Here is a 21,017-nt window from a genome sequence, read left to right on the forward strand (position 1 = left end):
TTGAGTTTCAATTCTTGTTATTCTCATGGGCTGTTTCTGGGCTCAGTAGTGTGGATGAGCATTTTTTGCTCTTTAAAGGCTATAAAGCAGGGGATAAGTCCAGTAATGGCCATTGAGAGGTTCCCAAATAAAGGTCCTCATTATAGTTTCTTCCTGAAATAATGAATGTTACACTCTACAACACAACCTAGATATCACTGCTTATTTTTCACAGCCCTTACCTACTGCTTTTCATCCAGAATTCTCCAGAGACGAGAACTAAGACAAGATCATTGTAGAAAGATACTCATCAGGGAGCTTTGAAGCTGAGAAACAAGCACATGGTCCTGGTTCTTGCTCTGGAGTTTGTAGCAGACCACACTGCCTCCTGTTTGAGAGAAAGAGCTAGTACACCACAACTGTACGCCTTCCATTCCTCTGCCTCCAGCTACAGACGGAGGCTGGTTTCGCTACTTTGCCCCCTTTCCTTTGGTACTGTCTGTTAATTTTGTAAGCTTTTTTAGTTTTCACAGTTCTCCAAGCCATGTGGCAGAAAGAAGCCTTTTCTTCGTGTTCTCTGAGTCTTGTTTAAAGGTTGCTTTTTCTCTTCATCTTAAGAGAGAAATGGAGCTTTGTGCTTAATAGGCTGTGGGCCCTTCTTGAAAATGAAAAAACTCTAATATACAAACCATAGCGTTTCACTGCTTTTGTGACTATGTTATAGACAGTGAGCAGAATACAGATAATGCTCCTGCTGCTGCCCCATAAAACACAGTTGTTCTAGAGCAAAGTACAAAACTTCACCAACATGGCTGCAGGTGTGCCGGTGCTGAGACAAGGAGGACATTTGGGGTGTCGTATGTGTTGGTGCTGAAAAAGCTGCCCCTTATGAAAGGAGAATTATGCCAGGAAGAAATGCTTGAATTATAGCATGCTAGAATACAATGCTATTGTTCCCTGTCAAAGCTGACAGGCTCACAGGGTCCTGCTTGCCTGATCTTGCATTTTTCCATGTATCTTCCTGCATAGGCTTTGCAATTTTTCAAACATTCTGTTTGTAAAAGAGGGACTGAGAAGTATTTCTCCAAATAAACAAACAGTATTTGTGAGAAGCCCAGCACTCCTAAAATCCACTTTGGAAAACGAAAATATGTATGTTAGTAACAAGGAAAGAATAATTTTGCAGCAATAATGAGCATAACACTTGGCTTTGCTATGGCTTTATCCACATGAAAAGGGGAAGTATTTCAAGTCTTCACTGTGATGCTGTGTAGAATTAGGAAGAATTATTAATAGTTTCGATAAAAATGCCTAGGAAATGTCTTTTAGAATTTGGAAATATGTCTCTATGATCACGTTTCACAGCCTATTACCACAACATATCCAGCTTCAGATGATGCAATGATCTACCATTTCACAAGGTTACCAGAAAGTCCTACACTCAAGTTGCATTTTAATGGAAATAAGCTTTTCGGATTGAACGTATGTCTTCACACACAACTCTTCTTCAGCTGAAGCTGTGTTCAGCAGGAAGGCACAGGGGTGTCTGACCTGAGATATTTGCAAGTCTGTTCTTAATTATGGACGAAGAGATGGGGTAAGATCACAGATTCGAAGCCGTGTATTGTGGGTCACAGTGTCTTTTTACATGATAGAGAATAAGATTTTGGGGCGCAGAGCTCTCTCGTACCTATATTGCCATCCACTGACATTTTGCCTTTTGGAGCAGACAGCGCTGCCTTGTGAAGCACTCTTTCAGCATAGCAATGCCAGGACTCCAGAACCTGTTTGTCTTGGTTTGGCAGGCTACAGCACAATCCATAAGGGCACATTCACACTGCAGCCCAGACGCAGTGCTGGAGCCCAGGCTTAAGGTTCATCTCTGTGGCTGAACCTTGGGGTGACATCCACAGAATTTCTGTCCACTCTCTGCTGAATCTCAGCTGAATCAGTGAAACAGGTCAGATCCCAGAGTTCCTTTTCCAGATAGACTTACCAAAGGAACCATAAATTGGATTATTTAGTATTTCCAGCCTTTGACACAGATTCATGGTTAACACAGTCCATTGTTTCTTTTCTATTTATTACCTGAACACAAGCACAGAATTCTATACAGAAATGTTTTCCTCATATTGCCTCCAAATACTCCCTTAAAAATATTTTGGTAACCTGATTTGCTTGGAAGGCACTAGTGAATGCTTCATTTGGAATGCTCTCCAGTCCTTTGACCATTACAAAATTCCCTGTTGATACCAGTGGTGTTCATATTCTACTCCCAGTTAAGCACGTCTGAGATTTATGGAGCTCTTAAGACAAACAGTATGTCTTCACTTGTTTTCAATTTGTTTGCTAAATTCACTTCCCAGTATTCCCATGCATAGCACTGTCCTCATCCTGTGCAGTTTGGGAGAGGAATCCATGGACCGAGTAAACTGAGCTGAATATACAGTAAACTGAGATGAATATACACATGCAATACAGATTTTCTTAGGTGCCTTTCAAGGCAGCTGTGCAGTCACCCACATCCCTAGATGGCATGCAAGCTTGAGCATGTTTTCACCAATATCCCTTCTCACACATTTGGCTTTAAAGACAGACTTGTGAATAATGTGTGTTTCATGCCCTGTTGAGGTAAAGGTTCTCAGAACATCCAAGGAACAATAATGCAGTATTTCTTGATTACCTAAGCACATAAATGTGCAGATTAATGATTTTTTTTTTTTTTTTTTTTTTTTTTTGTTAAAAGCAGCCAGTGGTTTTGCCTGTTTAAGGAATTTACATCACATAGAAATACAACAGAGCTTTGAAGTTGCTGGCCACAGCGCTTGCACGTTCTCTCAGCTGGGGTGACTGGGCTGGAGCCCACTGGAAGCTGCTGCTGCTGGTGCTGCAAAACACAGCTTCCGCCCCATCCCTGGGTTTCAAAGGGTCATCGTTTGTTCAAAGCAAAGGCAATTAAAGGCACTTGTCATCCATCAAGGCAGTAGCTGCCCCCACTGGGATGGCATGGCACATACAAGAAAATATTTTCTGATAATCATAAGGACAGTAATAATAAAAAGTAGGATAATGACAAGCCAGTCTCTTGGTGTGCACAATTGCCATTCCTTGTTGAAACGGGTCTCTTGGGTTCATTTGCGATAGGGTTACTGAATCTAGATATTCCTCAGGGAAAAAGGAGGCTTAGTCAATGTAAGGTAGCCTGCAAAAGAAAAATAATGCTATTTTGAAAGAGACCCTGCTGGAAGCACATGAAGACTGAAGCAACTTGAATGAAAGTGTGGAGACATTCTCAGTGGCAGAGGCCATCAGATTAGAGCCCTGCCTAACAAATGGTCACTAGTCTCCGGAAATATTTAGCACTGTTCCACAGTCATCTGTCAAGAATCTGAGTGTTTTATAAAAATAACGTAGAACAAGTTGTGTTGTGTTAACCTCTTCTACTGAGATAGGAAGTTTGTCATGGAGAATATCAGCAGCTTTTCTGAGTCATAGACAGCTCATGTCACAACCATGATTAGGAGCAAAATTTCTTAATACCAGACTCTATCCTTTAAGCCCCAAATTCCTCTGACCTATTCTCTAGTTCTTTTTGAAATATCAGCTAGCAGTGAAAACAGCTAAATGGGTGTTTCTTTTTAAAATTTATGAGGATTGCAGAGAAGGAAAACACTGTCTTAAAAGTTTGGGGTGATTGTTGCCTTTCTGTCCTTTGTGCTGACTGGTGCCTGCCCCTTGATACCACTAAGAGTGTTACGAAGATCTCACCACAACTTCTTCATGGTGATACTCAGCTTGCTCACTTTCCCATGCTCCATTTAGAAATACAGATTTGCTCTTGGCTCGTTGATGGACAGAAAAAGAGAAGGGTAATACATGGAGGCTCAGATCCTCTTCAGCTATGCCAAGGAACTTCTCAACCTCACTACAGGCAGCTTAAATGTCAGAAAAGTTGGTCTTAAAAGGGTTTATCCCAACACTGTAACTGATTCCAATCAATATCTCCTCTGAGCTAGAAAGACGCTAGAAAACCAGTCAAAGAATGAAGTATGAGTTACAGATCCTTATGAATTTGGCTCCACCTTCTGTACACAGTGAAAATAAACATGAATTATATTGGATCTTGAATGGCAGTTAAGCTGTTTTCATTTTTTATTTTCTGTTTCACTTTCAAAAATACTGCACTGAGGTGGTCTCATGGTAATTTTTGAGCTTTTATTTCTCTATATTGGTGTTGAGGTTTTCCAGTCACTTGGTTCCAAAGGATGGGAGTTTTTTTAAAACAAATATGGCTATTTCAGGTTTTCAAACCATAGAGTAACATAATGTGAAAGTAACATAGTCTTTCACAAAACAATCTTTAAATTTGTTCAGGGGGTCTTGCAATGACCAAATACATTAGCAATGAAATAAAACAAAATTTCAGAACAGGCACTGACATCATCTACTACTTACTCTGATGGGTAATCTCACTGAATCCAGTAAATCTGCACACATCAAGTACTACTCAGAAATGTAAATAGAAGCTACACAGCCAAACTCCACTGCACAAATAAAATAAAACCAGCGTACTAAACCTCCTCTCCCCCCAAATTCCTATCCAGTTGAAGACACTTATGCACCTTTATTGATGAAAAATGTTTTCTTTAGTTCCAAGCAGAAAATCAGCTGTGCAATAATCGTGGTGCTTTGGATGTTTAGAAAAAGTGAGTGGTTTTGACATAATTTTAATACTTTTTATCCAGGCTTTTCAAACAGCCACTGCCTGTGGTAGTCTTTGAAATCTTGTAGAGATTGATGAGTTTTCCACATGGCTGAACCAAGGGACAGAAAGTTTGGCTAATTTGGCCATGTCAGAAGAGCAGAGGGGAAAGGGTGAGCTCCCTTCCCCTCAAGAAATCTTGCCTTTTCCATCCTGTCCTCAGAATATCCTCAGGTTTTATTTCATTTTGATTTTTGATCTTCTTCTTTAAATCATTCCAGAGTTTCACTCAGCATTTGAATGAATTTGGTAATGGAAGGCACTGGTTTTTAGTCACAGAGCAGTATTTCTACATATAGTTAGGCAATATCATTGGTTACAGTAAATTAAATTGAGCTGCTTCAATACTTAAATAAGGATTAAAGTCTGGCCAAATGTACTTTTTATCCAGAAGATCAAAATGAACCTTTTATTTATGTCATTCTACAAATTGTGTAATATTTGGAAATAAGTTCTTTTTTGTCAACCGCCTTCTACATAGAAACAGAACTAGTATCAGTGATTTCTCATTTATTATTACATACATTTGAATAAGATTTGCTAATCACATTATTAATCTATTTTTTAAAAATTCATCACAAGATAAGGTAATGCCTGTGGGCAGCCTTTTCCTGTAGATACAATCATTTTTAGATTGACATGTAGGTTGATTCACTGAGGGACTGTGTTCACTCACCTGCAGACAGCATAAGCTGGTCATTTTAAAGTCTTCTTGCCACGGAGCTGCCGTGGAAACAAAGAGGATCAGCTTTCCTCTCACTTTCAGCTTTTTTTTTTTTGGCTGCAGACGAGAAATTTAGCATCGCCTGGGAGAATGGGCCTGAAATACAGTATTTCAAAAGTTTTCTGTAAGACAGGGGCAGGGTGCGTGAGGTGTTCCTGTCTGAAAGGCAGAGGCATGCTCACTGGGTTTCTTGATAGCATCATAGGGGTGTTTGAGGACATGAACATTTCAAGGATTCCCTCTCATTTTCTCTATACCATTCTGTTGCCATTTGCTGTACAGCTGCGTATATGTTGGCCAGAATCATTTGAGGAGCATAACTGCTTCTCTCTTTTGGCAGTCTGCAGAATTAACTGTGTTGTAGACATGAAAATGTCTGCAAAGAACTGAATATCAAGAAATTTTACATAAAAGCAAGTAAAACTTATAAAGAGGGTTAACTGCTGGTAAAAACTCAGATTGATTAAAAATATACTAGTGATTAAGGGGTTCCCATAAGGACAGCTTTGGGAAAACAACTGGAAAATTAACCTACTGGAATTAAGTTTCTATTATAACACTTTGCCAGAAAATGATCTTCCAGTATAGTCCATGAGTCCTTTTCCCAGGCAGTAAAGAACATCAAGTCCAGTAGTCTGCTTTGAATTTAAATGTATGTGCATTCATTTATTTAGTTTCTCAAAAATTTTAAAATTAACTGTAATGAAAAATAAAATGAAAAAAAAGTACTGGAGTTACACAGTGTATCAGTAAGTTAATGTCATATACAAATGAGGCATAAAGAACATAAACATCCCTGACTCCACAATTCAGTCTGGGAATTGCTCATTAGCTATTGCTAGCACTGTTCATCAAACATGAATGATGCATAAGGGAAAACATCACATAAGAGATAACAATATATTTCAGGTATTAAACTTTAATACAAACTACATAACATCAAAAGCATGCTAAAAGCATACAAAATAAAATCAGTTCAATAAAGTGAGAAAAATTAGTTGTAATGTATTAAGCATTAAACTAAGGGTTAAATTTTACATGTCAATTTTGCATAATGAAACCCAGCAGCTTTACAGCTTTCTGAGGCTGCATTCAAAAGAAACAATTCTCAATTACCTGCTCTCAAAACTAACACTGGCATATTATCCATAAGCATAATTCTTGTGAACTTAATCACAATAAAACCCAAAACGGCTATGAATAATCCCACATTACTCCATATTTATAGAATATTTTCAGAAGATAGGAATGTAAGAATTAATTCAATGTTCTCACTGTCAATCAAGGTTGTATCTTGCAAATTATTCTGTGTAAAATTTTCTTGCCAATTATTCTGTTTAAAATTTAAGTAAAAATTGGTAGGCAAAGCCAGTGAGATGTTATCTCCTGTGGAAAAAAAATAAAGTGTCCTTATGTGAGTTCTTTTTAAAGGTGATTTAGTATAAGCATTGAGGATGAGAATGAATACAGAATTAAGGTCCTACTCCAGACATGGGGAACTGAGGCACACAAGTCCTTATTTCTGGCCCAGCAGCCTTCCCCCAGTGATGACCAAGCTCTGGAAAAGCATGAACTCCTGCAAAACTCAGGCATCACCCACAGTGCTCAGCATGCCCATAGCCACCGCACATTGGGCTCTCTGGAACCCCCTTCCCATCCTTGCTCTGGCCAGAAGCCCCAAGAAAACCAAGGTACCCCCACCTCCCTCCCTAAAGAGGCCCTGTTTTGCCATGTGTTTTCCTAAGCAGCCCAAGATGGGCTGCCATGTGGGGCTTCCCACGCCATGCTCTTACTTCTTCTCAGCTGAGGCCCCTTGTGATTCTGCTCCTGCCACTGCTGAGGTTTTTGCTAATTACTGAGTGATCGGAACACTTGCCCCCAAAGTGGTAAACTTGCTTGCAAGCCCTGCTGAGACTATAAAGTTCAAAACAGCATCTTTAGCTTTCCAAGCCACTGCTTTAATTAGCAAGACAGAGGACAACAGAAGGAAAATGGATGCGTCTTCTATTCCTGTAGAGAAAGCTGTGTTATTTTGCAAAAAAGTGTCCTGGCGCTTCAGGACACGTTTTAGTGGTGGGATTGGCAGTGTTTGGTTTATGGTTGGATCCAATGTTCTTAACAGTCTTTTCCAACCCAAATTACTCTATGATTCTATGAAAGAGAACTGAAAACTTCATTAACCTGAGAAATAATTCAGGAAAAAGAAAAAAGTGAGAATATTTACTGAATACAGGCTTCTGTTTGAACCAGTGCTTGAGCCCTTAACTGTGTAGCTAAGCTTCCCCATTTTACTCCTGTTTGAATGTGCCCATAAACTCCAGGAGTGGAATGACATCTCTCCCTGGGGAACCTGAGCTCCCCCCTTCATGTAGGGAATGACAAGCCAAAGAAACTCAGTCTAATGACTAAGAGGTGGTATTGTATTACTGCTACTAGCAGTTTAATGCCACACAGAGAAACAATCCCTATGGAAGAAACAAGGTCTGACTTCTTTTCACTCCGCCAAGCACTCAAACCACTAAGGCAGAAAGAGGGGTTTGCACCCTTTGGGGGTCCTTTTTTCCCCATTGTTTTCATTTAGTCTCAATTTAAGTGCAGAAGCTCACAGTTTCAGGAAGCAAAGTTGATATGTATATATATTTAAAAATCTTATATATGTATCATGTATGTATCGAAGCTCTGTGTCAGGAATTTATTTTGTAGCCAATAGAAAATTCACATAGTAACAATTTGCCAATGTAGTTTTACAATCTTGTGAAAATATTGCTCTTTTTCAATTTTGTATATTTGAAACATATAAAACAAACCAACAACAACAACAACAACAAAGCTGTGAAACAGTAGGTTTCCTCTCTTGCCTATCATCTCATGAAAGGGTTGGAAGAGAAAAGCTGACTGCCTATCCATCTGTTCATATAGAAGAACAAGTACATCTTCCAAGCAGTAAGCAAGAACTTGTCAGCAAGAACTCTCTTTATTCATGTACTGAGCTATCTGAAGTTCATTGCCTCCATTCAATGAAAAATAATATTAAATTAAAAACATAATATTTAATTAATAATATTTCAAAATGAAATTTGAGGAAATTTGGATTATCAGTATAGTGTATTTTAATTCACTAACTGCAAGATACAAAGTAGAAATCCAGAGACTTTCCCAACACACTATGTGCAAAAGCTGCTTTTACGTTTTTGGTAACTTAAGAGTCCAGAACACTGATAGCTTACTTTTTTTAACATCTTTTTCAAAATCCTTTTGAAGACAGCATAAGTATTTATAACATGGTGTTGAAGATAGATATAGTATATTTATTTCTGACAACTTCAGATTGCCAAAAGACTGTGCATAGCACAAGCTGATAAAATCTACATGAGCCTGAGAACTCTCTTTGCCACCCACTGCACACTAGTTTATGGAAATTGTGAGTGATTACAACATTTCAGATGAACTTTTTTAGTCATTGTTTGTACTCCTTTGGGTAAATTCTTTTTCTGAAACCTGGAAAGTAGTCACAGGGATGAAGCCAGTTAAGCTGATAACTGTAGAAGAAACTGCCAAAAATGTTTACTGATAAAGGAAGATCATACTGATTAGCCAAATGATACAGAAAATGAAGGCTAATCTTAGATACAGGAAAGCGAAACACACACACTATGAACTGCAAGTAAGATGTTAAAACCAAAGTAAAATCTCTTTGAATTACTTCATGAAACCACTACATAAAGCACAGATCATTCGTGTAGAGTCAAGTGATACTGATGCACCTGCAAGATCTTTTTTTTTTTCCATGGCACATAAATAGATCTTCGTTACTTATTCAACTTTTGTTCTCTGCCCTCAATACCATTTGATTTCAAGTAGGAATTCTACATCAAGAACAAATAGCGCTCAACCAGCCTTTGAAATGGAAATGTAGAAGTGTGAAATTGTGAAAGTCCTTGATATGCAATCTGCTTGACCCGCAGACTACATCTGAAAAGTGCTGGTGTATGTGTTGGAAACCCTGGTATTATGTACCATCATAAAACAGCTCACTTCTACCACTGGCCTCTGCTGTAACAACTCACCATGAGTTTTTAAAAAAGTGCTTTGCTCTGATGGTGAGTAGATGTAGATTTAACATCAGGCAACTGGGAATTGAGTACATATTGCATATAATAATTATGTATATTCATGAAATCTAGGGAAGCACATTTAAAGCAATACTATGCACTTAAAAATGTGTGAAACTTCTTTTGGCTCCCTTGTAAACTTCCCAGGGCAGGACTGGTAGGCAGAAGCATACTACTTCTTTTAGTCTATAGATTGTCCTGAAGAAGGTTTATTTCCATATACTTACAACTGGTTGCCAGTGTTTTCAACTTAGGGGCAAAAACAAAAACAATGAAAGAATGAACAAAAAATATAGTGTCATTGCCTGGTTTGTTTTTTGTTTCGGGTTTTTTTGGGGGGGGTTGGTTTTGTTGGTTTTTTCATGAAGACACTAAAAATATTCAGGAAAGCAGGACAGCAATGAGCTTTGTGCATCCAATACATAATAAAAAGGATCCTGACACTTCAGTGCTTATCAATGTGGCCACACTGACGTTAACCACAAAACCAGCCTATTCAAATTCCTGCTCTAGCTTAGAAAGATGCTTTTCTGACACAGACTCCACAAACTGAGGCCCCAAGCAGCTTCATGCTCTCAAGACCAGCACACTCCTATGCACTAACAGCAGGAAGCAATTAAGGGACTTCTGAGGAAATTAGGTGCCTCAAGACATGGCAGTTGCAGACTTGGAGTTTCCAGGCTATTACAGCAGTACAGAAAGGCCTTAAACATAATTCAGCACCAGAAACATTGTGTGTCTTTAAGCCAAAATCTTTATCTTAATTCTAAATGTTATGCTGAAATGTAATCTTTCTTTATGTCACTGTTAATTACCGGTTTTACTACAAGCTCACATTTCTATGCAGCTCTGCAAACCAAGGTTGCAGATAGATATTAGACACAATTTTCAGATCGTGCCAAGAAGAATAACTGCTACTGGGCAAAATGCCCGGCAGATTGTTTAACATCCCAATCTTGACCAGGGTTTGAAGTTTTGGTAACTAGGAGAAAGTGTCATCTACAGACACAGTAATCAGCCTGGAAGACATTGAAGGATAGCACAACGGAATTTCTGTATTGTGCTTATTCAGATTTGCACCACATCTAAATACAGAAGAAGCTCTATACTCAGGGGAAAAAAAACCCAACAAACATAAAAGCACAATAAAATGTTAAAAAATAGATCGTTTTCATTTGAAAAGGTTTTATTTGTGGCTATATTATTCTAAATAATTAAAAGATTACTGAAAATAATTCTGATTTTATTTGAGACTAAGGCATAATAAGAAAAGCTTTGATAGAGGACAGGTGTGTGGGAAGGTGGGGACCTAGGGAGAGGCAGGGGGTCCATGTTTTGGCCAGGTCCCGCTAGCAGGGGCTGTGAGATAGAGGAGAGCTTGGGTTCTCACAGCACTAGTGTTGGCCCTGCTGGCTTGCTGGGCCATGGTGACAGAGGAGTGTGCGGTGAAGAAGCAAGGGGGTGAGAAAACCTGCGAGTGGAAGAAGGGTGCAGACTGGTGGCAGCAGCAGTGAATCCCCTGTATGTGAACCTGCTCCATGCCAGAAAGGCATTCCACAGCCTTTCTGTTTCATCAGTTCCGTACAGCTCTGTCAGCTTATACATATGCTCATGTATATACACACAAACACAAACAAACACTATCAGAATACCTATTAAAAATACAATATAAATATATAATTTTGTGGATTTATCCCCCCACAAAAAGAAAAAAAAAAAAAAAAAAGGTTCATGAATGCAAGAATCAACTGTAGACGTTAAAAAATGTCACTGAGACATCACTTATGGCCATTCTTCTCTTATTTCAGGAATTGTTAACTGAGAATTTCAAACTAGTGAGTTTTGAAGGGTTTCCACCTGAAACAGTAATGATTCTTGAAATATATTCCAAGGTGTTTTATTTCATGGTCTATAATATATACTTGCCATAGCATTTTCAGACTTTGACAAACTGAACGACAATTTCAGTTTTGTTTCAATTTTCCAGTGAAAGCCAAGATAAGTTGCAGGAATGTTTGCTTTGCTATCTGTCAGCTTGGAACATCTGCAAAACCAATCAGCTTTCACCAAAGGCAAGTACCTCTCAGGCCAGTCCTTATTTTTCCTCTTGTGACATGTTTTCTGCATTACATATGAAATACAAAATGTACATAGTGTAATGATTTGCCTAGTACCCCAGAGTTTTCAAAGTCTATTAGTACAACTAATTAATTATTATTGTCTTCCAGATCCTTTACTATCATTCATATTAGTCTATTAAAATGTTCTGGCTCTTTTGGGAGCAATATGTTGTATCCTTTTGTCAATAAACCTACAACACAAGCATTTTTCATTAAAGGTGTCAGTTGTATATGAAGCGAGTGATTAATTATAACTGATGTGGTCAATTCCTTCTGGGCCATATGATAGAGCAATTGTTTTAACAGCAGTTTTAATTTCAGAGAATGTATGTCAAGCCTTAACGTCCTTGTCTGGATATTGTGTTCACCTGTAGTAAAGCCAGGCACTTAGATCACTTGAGATCTAATTACCTCTAGAAGCATTGAAATTACTTAATAGTAAGTCAATAGAAGAAGTATCAATTGATAACTGAGGACATGCTGCCACTTGATGTCACTTCCAGAAAGGTACTGTATGTGTTTGGAACATTAAAAAAAATACTGTGTAAGGTAAATAACCATAGGTGATGTGGAGTTACTGGCAGATGCAAGCAGCAGGAATTTATAAACTCTTTCTTGTTACTATTTATAGTATAATAAATCACAGGCATCTCTCCACTTCACTGTAAATATAAGTTAATGTTAAGGGAAACAAATTAGCAAAAAGTAAAGAACATTACCACTTCCATCCATCCTAAGTTATTGTAGCAGTCATGCAATGTTGACTGCAATAGCCATAGTAAATTGTACATCTAATTAATTTAGACATTTTCCATCTTTACATGATATTTCTAGGCACAGTTTGATAATTACAAATGGACTCATTATACAAAAGTATCCATTTAAATGTTTACATTAATGCATTTCAGGAATGCTCCTGATATGCATCATTCCAACCTTTGGATTACTTCTAGGCTACAGTTTGTGCTGCTATTTTTTCTACTCCTTGATTTGTTTCATAGTAAACCCACAAGGGACCTCGCAGAAGATCATGTGTACTCCTCTAGTTCATCCCTAATAAAAATACATGTATAAAGCCACATTAATTTGATTCTGATATTTGATTTTCAGCAAAAATCTCTTATAATAAGGCTTATCCTGTATGACTGTCCTTAATAAAGTGCAGAATGCAGTGGATGGGTTGTAAAATCTTGAGTTATTTTACTCAGTACAAAGTTATTAGAATATCAACCCCCCCACCCCCAAAACCCAACAAAAAAGAATAACAGGTACAGTACTTAGGAGGTCAAAATATTATGATCTCCTCTCTTGGCTATAAGCTTTATGACTCCATTGATGATAATTAAGCAGATATGAATTTTAATTAAAAAACATACTTTCACAGAATTTGTGCTGCAGGTTTTTGTGTCTATGATAAATCTTCCGATGCTGGCTTCAGATGCTGGCTGCATCTGAATTACATACCGTCCAATCAAGAGAGTAGGCAGAACAGTGTAATTTACACTCCAAGCCAGTAATACAAATTGAAATGAAGAATAATGGCAAATTTTGAGGTTTTCCTGTTTGCCTGATTATTTGGTTTTCTGCAGGGAAGGAGAGAAAATACAAGATTTTAAAGTAGAAGGCACACTACTAAAGATGCTCTTGAATGAAAAAAAATCTTTCCCAGGTATCAGGGAATTGAAACTAAAAATTCATTGCTTTTGTTCTCAATCTTTGTATGGCCCGAGTTGTTTATAACTAACTCAGACAAAAGCCCTTGAAAAGACAGCAATTCTGAATGGCAAAGCCATAGATGAGAGGACCTAATGAAAGCTATCTCCATCTCTAAATCTTCTGATTGTATTTTAACAATTGAGGTCTACTCCTTCATTGTAGTAGGGAGAGCTGAAATATAGTCAGAGATGTCTACTTCTTGTGTCCTCTTTGAAGGTTGTGGAGATTAATCTCTATGAAGTGAACAGTATGAAGAGATATTGCCAAAGTCATGGGTGATTTTTAAACATCAAATCAAAGAAGATGAAACAATCTGAAAAAGAAATGTATCACATAAAAATGAAAACCTCTTATTGAAAGCTATGCACTGCATGATGGATGTGCACAAACTTATTTAAAGAACACTTTGCAATGGCAATTTCTAGCACACTCATATCTCTTTAGAAAAGATGCTGTGATATTTTAGAATTTCCAGTAGCTGAAAAGACCCGTCAACACAGAATTGCATGTAATAGTGGTGCATCCTACAGGAGTGTGAGAGATTTTCATGGAAGAAAAATGCACATAGGTGTGTATGAAATATTAATGATACAAACCAGACAGTGACACGATTAATACTTCAATATGAATTACTCTACTGTAAATGTGATCTGATTTGTTTTTGAAACAGCCAGATTGATGTATTTCTTTAATTATCACAGTGACTTAGATTTTCAGTTTGCCTTTTTTTGTTTGTTTGCTTTTTGTTTGTTTGTTTGTTTCTTGGTTTTTTTATTTGTTTGTCTTTCTAATTCGTTCTCTATTTGGTTTCATAATGAACAGTGTTCCCTGCTCAGTATTAAGAACTTTGCTGGATTAGTGTAGTTCTCAAAATCAGATTGAGTATCCAAACAACTTGGACTTTGAATCATGGCTCAGGGTGGAGCAAATAATGGATAAATGTAGGAAATGGGATTATCTGAGATGTAAGTACTGCCTTTGAAAGATAATTCCTAAAATTATCTTGTTAATGTAAGATTTAGTGGTTGGATATAATCAGTAAGAAACATAGCTCCATTATGAAATTTATGCAAAGTCATGGAGTCCGCCATGCAATTAATGTTTGGGTAGATCTTGTTCTTGCTCATTTAGTTGCCTTTCCCCTTCCAGCTTTTAAAAACTGTTCTCTTATTGTCAAGTAGGGTTATATTCTACATGTACCACCTCTGACAATATATGGAAGGAAGATCTAGCTATGCAAGTGGATGGATTAAATTACAGACTTAACTTTTTTCAACATAAAATTTCTGTGGTACCAATTGTGTCTACTGTATCTAGGACAGATAGTCTGCTTTAAAATTCATAACTAAAAAAATCAGAAACATTAATATCTTGTAAACAGGTGCAAACTTTTATCTGGAGGTGAAAGGAGAGAAAAAAATTAAAAATATTATTTGGGGATTGTGATAACCAAACAGGGAAAGAGACAGTCAAGCCTGTAGGGATGCTGTCATTCTCAATGCTTTCTCCAAAGCTGAAAGTCCACCAGCCTTCCAGTTATCCCCTGATCTATTTTCTCCTATAGATTAGCCCTTCCCACGCTCCAGATTGTTACCCAATAATTGCTTCCAAGGCTGTGCTTTTGCATAGGTGAATGCACTGATTTGCCAACAGGTTCATATCTTATTCCCGTATCTTAGTACCAATAGTTTAAAATTAAAACTTTTTCACTTTCTGAGAGCAATTTTCATGGAGACAGATATTTTCCTAGCAGTGATTCTCTATGTGACTCTAGGAGCTGTTTGCCTTACTCCCAACTTTTTCTCCTTTTGTAAACACAAATAAAGGCATATGAATTCCTCTCAGATGGTTTTCAAAATAACTCAGCTATTGAAGGATTAACCTTCAATCTCTGTTCCTTAGTATTCCTCCTTCCAGAGCATAGTTTGCCCAAAGGTAAGACTGTTGAATTTTCTTTCTACCTTGAATTGGGGCATGTGAAAACAACTGGCTTACACATGTGCTTCACTTCGTAGTTTAATGACTAAAATTCTCAGTTCGCTATATATTTAAAATTGCTCAATTATTAAATGATGCTGCAGGGTAACACAGTTGTTCATGGTCTGCCCGTTGAAAAAATGTGATGACAATTTTTTCAACATTGTTAATAGATATTCATATCAAGACCCAAGCTATTAATCTGAACAATTTCTGTCATACTGGGGGAAGAGTATTGATGGCTGTGTATTTGTCAGAATGCTGAACAAAATAATACGATACCATTTTAATAAGAAGCAGTTTCCCCTTCAGCAGGATTTTAGTTGAAGTTTACTTCCATTATTTATTTGAATAATTGAATAATCTGTTGCAGACCAATTAAAAAAACAGATTGGACTAAACCCAGATTTGGAAAACCAGGGCATATCGCTTTTTCCTGCTGTCAAAATTCTGTTTAATTAGCACTGAAATTTGCAGCACCTTCTTTTCCACCTAAATTGCTGTAGCCAGCTAAAATGCAATGTATCTGTTCCTGGAAAATGTTCATGATAATCAGGAAGAAGCAAGTTGTGTCTTAGTACAGAGTTTTCAGATTCTCTTACATACCTAGCTGAATGCACTCACAAGTAAAATCTTTACCAGTATCAAAGCAGCAGATCACAGGTTTGGCAATAGATTCAGATTTGTTCCAAGGCAGTGAAGCTATTCAGTGACTAAGGTGAGCTGAATCCATTACTATCTTGTTCTGAAAGCAAATCTGTTATTTTAATGCTCAGCGTGCTCAGTAAAGCCAGGCTGTGGGATGTGTACACGTAAGAAAAAGCAAGAGGAAGAATCACTAACTACAGAAACGTTAAGGCCCATATGTTCCCAACAGCTGCACAAGCTGGAAAATTGTCAGAAGCTGGGTAATATTGGTCTAACAGTGTCACCGGCCTGAATGCGTAGGGTGCGTTGTTTTAATGCCTCAGTCAAACTGCTCCATATGGTGCTGTCTCAATGACAGTTGTGGAGACATAGCCTGCTTCACAAGTACCTTTCATCTTCTAGATCATTTTAGTGAAATGAATAACATCTTTCTGCCCAGGAACTCGTACAGAGTTTCAGTGGAATGACTACCAGGACAAGAGACTGCTCTGCTGAGAAAGGTTGGCAAACTTCGGTATAGAGAATGAATCAAGAGCAAAAAGGTGAGAAAAACTGAGGGATAAGATAATCTTTACAAATAATAGTTCCTTTGTCTTTTTTTTTTTTTTTTTATAATTTGCCATCACTGGGAGTTTGAATTTCTGTCTGGGCACCAGGGATTTTAGTAAGGGGGAGCTGCACTGAAGCAGTTTGCCACTTAAGCACTATGATTTCATATCAGAGACATCCATGTCCTTGGCTGATCCAACTAGCCACCACTGGCTCTCCCTGCTGACTCTGCCTCTTCTGGGGTGGCAGCTGCAGGGCATGGGTTTATTCTTATGGAATACCTCTTGTGGACTACTCTTGACACAGCTCAGGACCATAAGTAGAAGCAGTATGGTGCCCGAATTTCAAGCACCAGTCACTCACTGGTCTATAGTAACAGTCAAATTTATGTAAGTACAACACAGAAAAAAATTAGTTCTTAATTTGTTGCTAGACTATTATAAAATTGTTTCCATTGACACAGCCTAAAGCTCTTGCCCAGGTTTGTCCTTGAGAGGACTGAACTAAGTTCTGTGTTTCCATTATGGAACTCCCACCATTCTGACGTGCATTGAACCGGAGCTCTTCCAAGAGCTGGATAAAGAGTTCTTCAAGGTGAGTTGAACGCTGCAGCTTTGAAATATGTTTTTGTATTAGGAACCTGACAAGTATTACATTTCTACCTGTGCATTCATTCTTTGAAATATAACTACAGTCAGATTCTAATATGGCAAACACCTATGCCTCTTTTTCCTGTCATCTATGAAGGAGTATTTTCTTATAGAGAAAACTTTTTTTTTTTTTTTTTTGCTTCCCTGGAAGACAAAAACTATGGGTCCTGATTTGAGTGATAATATCACTTCAAAATGATGAATTGTCACTTTACCTTGGAAAATTCAAAATTGTTAAGAATAAGAGACTCCAATAGAGATGTAACTTGGGGGAAAAATTTCTGTGGCAGCACGTTGGTTTTTTTTCCGCACATTAAAGAAGACACTGCTAAGGCTAGATTGATCCTCCCATTAGAAATCATAAGCTCTTGTATTTTATTTAAAACATAAAGGAAAGGAAGGAGTTGATTGTCTTTAATTTCACAGCTTTGATCCCATGCTAGAATTCATTTCCGCATGAAGTGCCTCAAAGTTAAGGGTGGACAAACATTATTAGTGAAAAGCAAACAGACTGAACTAACACGTTAAATTTAAATGACAGGTCCCGTGTTTCACACATGAAATGTAGAAGCCTAAACAGGAATTAAGTAGATGTTAAGGATGAAATCTAGTTGCATGAATTGCACATGGTGAAACTGCCTATATTTACAGGAGGCTGGAGCCATTTTGTGCACTCAGGATATCCATGGGACTTCGAGAAAATGATAGAAATATTGGAGATGCTCATCTCTCTCGCAAGATTGGTCTTTAAGTTCACCTTAAGTTAATTCCTTTTAAACCCACCTTCAATTTAAACTTACCTGAAATAAACACAGAAGGCTTGGTAAGTGGACTAAACCAGGCATCTAATGCCATTTGAGATGCACACATTTGTCTGGCAGATGTGACACAGGACAAACAGAATGCCTTCTGCTGTTCTGGAGCAGCTGGATACCACACAATGTGCCCAAGGACATCTCAAATGACACTGTGCTGTTTCAGACAACTGAATTTGCTGCTTGTGGCCTCCCAAAAATTTGGAAACCATTAGTCACAATAATATATTGTAATATAGCAAAAGAAGGCCATATTTAACTAAAGAATTTTCATGTGAATTGCTCCAGAATAAAAACTGGATTTTGTTAACAGATGGATTATTTTCCCATTGTTATCTTAGCGTTGTTCCGAAGCATGTTCAGTACATCTGCAGGGTACTTCACAGTCCTCATTGCCAATGACAACTTGCAAATACCAAGCAAGAGGGTTTTGCATTGCCCAATTCTGCATGGCAGTGTGTTTCACATAGCCAACAGATCAACACTTGTCCATATGCCACCACTAAGAGCCCAGGTAGGGCTGGAAACAATTTTGCGAGATCCCTTTGAGTTCACTAAACATTCTATTTTCATTAATTCTTAATTGTACTTTCATTCTCAACACTGATGATGTGAAAATTAATGACCCAGATGTAGACAGAGCTGAAACAAAGGCTCGTGGTTGCTGTGAGAGCCTCTGAGCACTTGCGCGCTTCTGTTGCAGACAGTCTGTCGCGGGAAAGGGCTGTGCAGTTACATACCAAAAGGGGTCTAGCAGAGTAGCTATTTAGCATGAAGTCCATTTCTTAACATGGACCACACCATAGGTAATTCAGTTTGTGTTTTCTTTGGCTCCTGGTTACGTGATTCCTACTTACGGAGATTTTGAAAGTTTATTTCAGTAAGATTCTCCTATCACACTATTATAAATGAAGGACGACTTCTAATGGACTAACTTACCAGTGTAAAATAAGAAAAAACAAGGACAGAAATAAAATAATTTTAGATTGCCTACATGACTTCTATCCATTTACCAGTGTGCCCCTAAATCCCTTCTGGTTTTTTGTTTTGATTATTCTTCTAGTTAACAGCTTCTCAACTAAAGAATGTAATTTTGGTTTTTTGTTATTCTAAAAGAACAGACTTCAGCATTCTATAAACTTGCTGGTTTATACTCCATTTCCACTGAGCAGTTTTCATTAATATATATACTTTAAACAAATTAAGCATTCTGCCTTTATCAGATTTACAGTTCTAAATGCCTTCACATTTACCCAGAAGGATACTTAATAGTAATACAAAAAAGATGCAAATCAGTGAGTTTACAGAGTTAAAATGGGTAAACTAAAGAACCTTGAAGGTTGGGAAAGTCACAGCAAAATATTAAACTGAAAAAGCTCAATACTGGTGGTGTGACACTTTGAAAAGAGCTGCTAAGTGTATGCAAGCATTTAAAGGGTAAAATATCCACTATGGAGATGGCTGTTTTATAGCATTGCCAAACTGAAAAGCACAGGACAAAGCCTGTGAAATTATGGGGACAAAGCATTCCTCACAGAAGGGAACCAGTTATAGTAAAATAAAATAAAAAAAAGGAAAATATTATATTCTGATTTTCTTTAGGAAACACAGCAAAACCTTAAACAGAAGAGACTCTCTGCTCTAAGAACCATGCTGCTTTGTACTGAGAAACATTAATATCCCTCCCCCCCAACCTGAATTGCAGGAATCTGAAGAAAAAAAAACAGTAAACACAATTATTAGAATCTTAAAAATTAAAACTCGCACAGCCCAAGCAAAGACCTACACTGAAAAAGAAAAATGCCAAAGAAAAGAAAATGTCAGGGACTCTTTACATTCCTTTAGGAACTTCTTTGTTGTTACTGTTTAGCATGAAGGATGATCAGATAGGATGATAATGGAGTATAAAAATATATTGGGAGTTATTTTCAAGATAGTAGCAGTGAGACTGACTAAACAAAATGTAAATCTGATTACCAGAACTCTCCCAAAGGTTGTTGTTTCTGCCACATCAAAAATCAAACAAGACAAGCACGCACTACAATAACTTTCTGGAATATCTTGTAGGGAAAAATCCTTGAAAGACTCGAGGACAGAGGATATGACCTTAAGGGCCAACTTTCAAAGGGCTTTCAGCTTTGTCTGTAATTGAGTAGGCTGCCTGCAGGCACAAACAGGACCTATGCTTGCAGATAAGATTTTGCAGTGTTCTCAGATCACTGCTGGGTCAGTCACTTACTTGCATTCAGCAGGTCTGCGAGAGGCTATTAAGGACTCTTGTAAAGTTGGTATGACAGGTCATTTCCTTCTCTATTTCAAGTGCTCCTGTGACAGAATACGCTAATATATGAACAGTTTGTAGCATTAACATATTCAGGAATGTTTTGCACTCTACAGTTTCCATCAACAAGTGCGGATTGCACTAAGCAACAAGGTTACTCCATCAGCAGGCTCACAGCTTTGCACTTCCAGGAAAATTATGCCATGATTTATTTATAATGCCTACTTTAATCTTATTGTGGCCCTGTCTTCAATCTACCTCTTTCTTTGTAGCTTCCCCAAACCTTGTCCTCTTTTTCTCCTGGTCTTTCATGCTGGTCTTTCTTTCTGCCACTCTCCTCCAGCCAAAAGTGTCTGTTCTGAGTCTGCAAGAGGCTGCAGGTTTTACTATGCTTTCTTGCATCTTTAAACTCTGGCTTTATTTCCAAAAATGGTTAAACTGGAAGAATGCAGACTCTTTATTCAGCTTCCTTAAGTAGAAATTTCAACTTTCAATTTCCTTCTGTTATGGACAAGCACGACAGGATATACTGGCACACTCACGGAACAGATGCCATTATTTGGAAAGGAAGGGTGTACAAACTGAAGTTGGAGCGTTTTATCCACACAGCATGCTTTTTCATGTGATGCTGCAATGGCCCTTTTAATTAGTTTTCCCTCATCGCCTAGAATTGATGCAAGTAGG

The sequence above is a fragment of the Strigops habroptila genome, chromosome 6 (genome assembly GCF_004027225.2).
Source record: "Strigops habroptila isolate Jane chromosome 6, bStrHab1.2.pri, whole genome shotgun sequence".
NCBI classification, from domain to species: Eukaryota; Metazoa; Chordata; class Aves; order Psittaciformes; family Psittacidae; genus Strigops; species Strigops habroptila.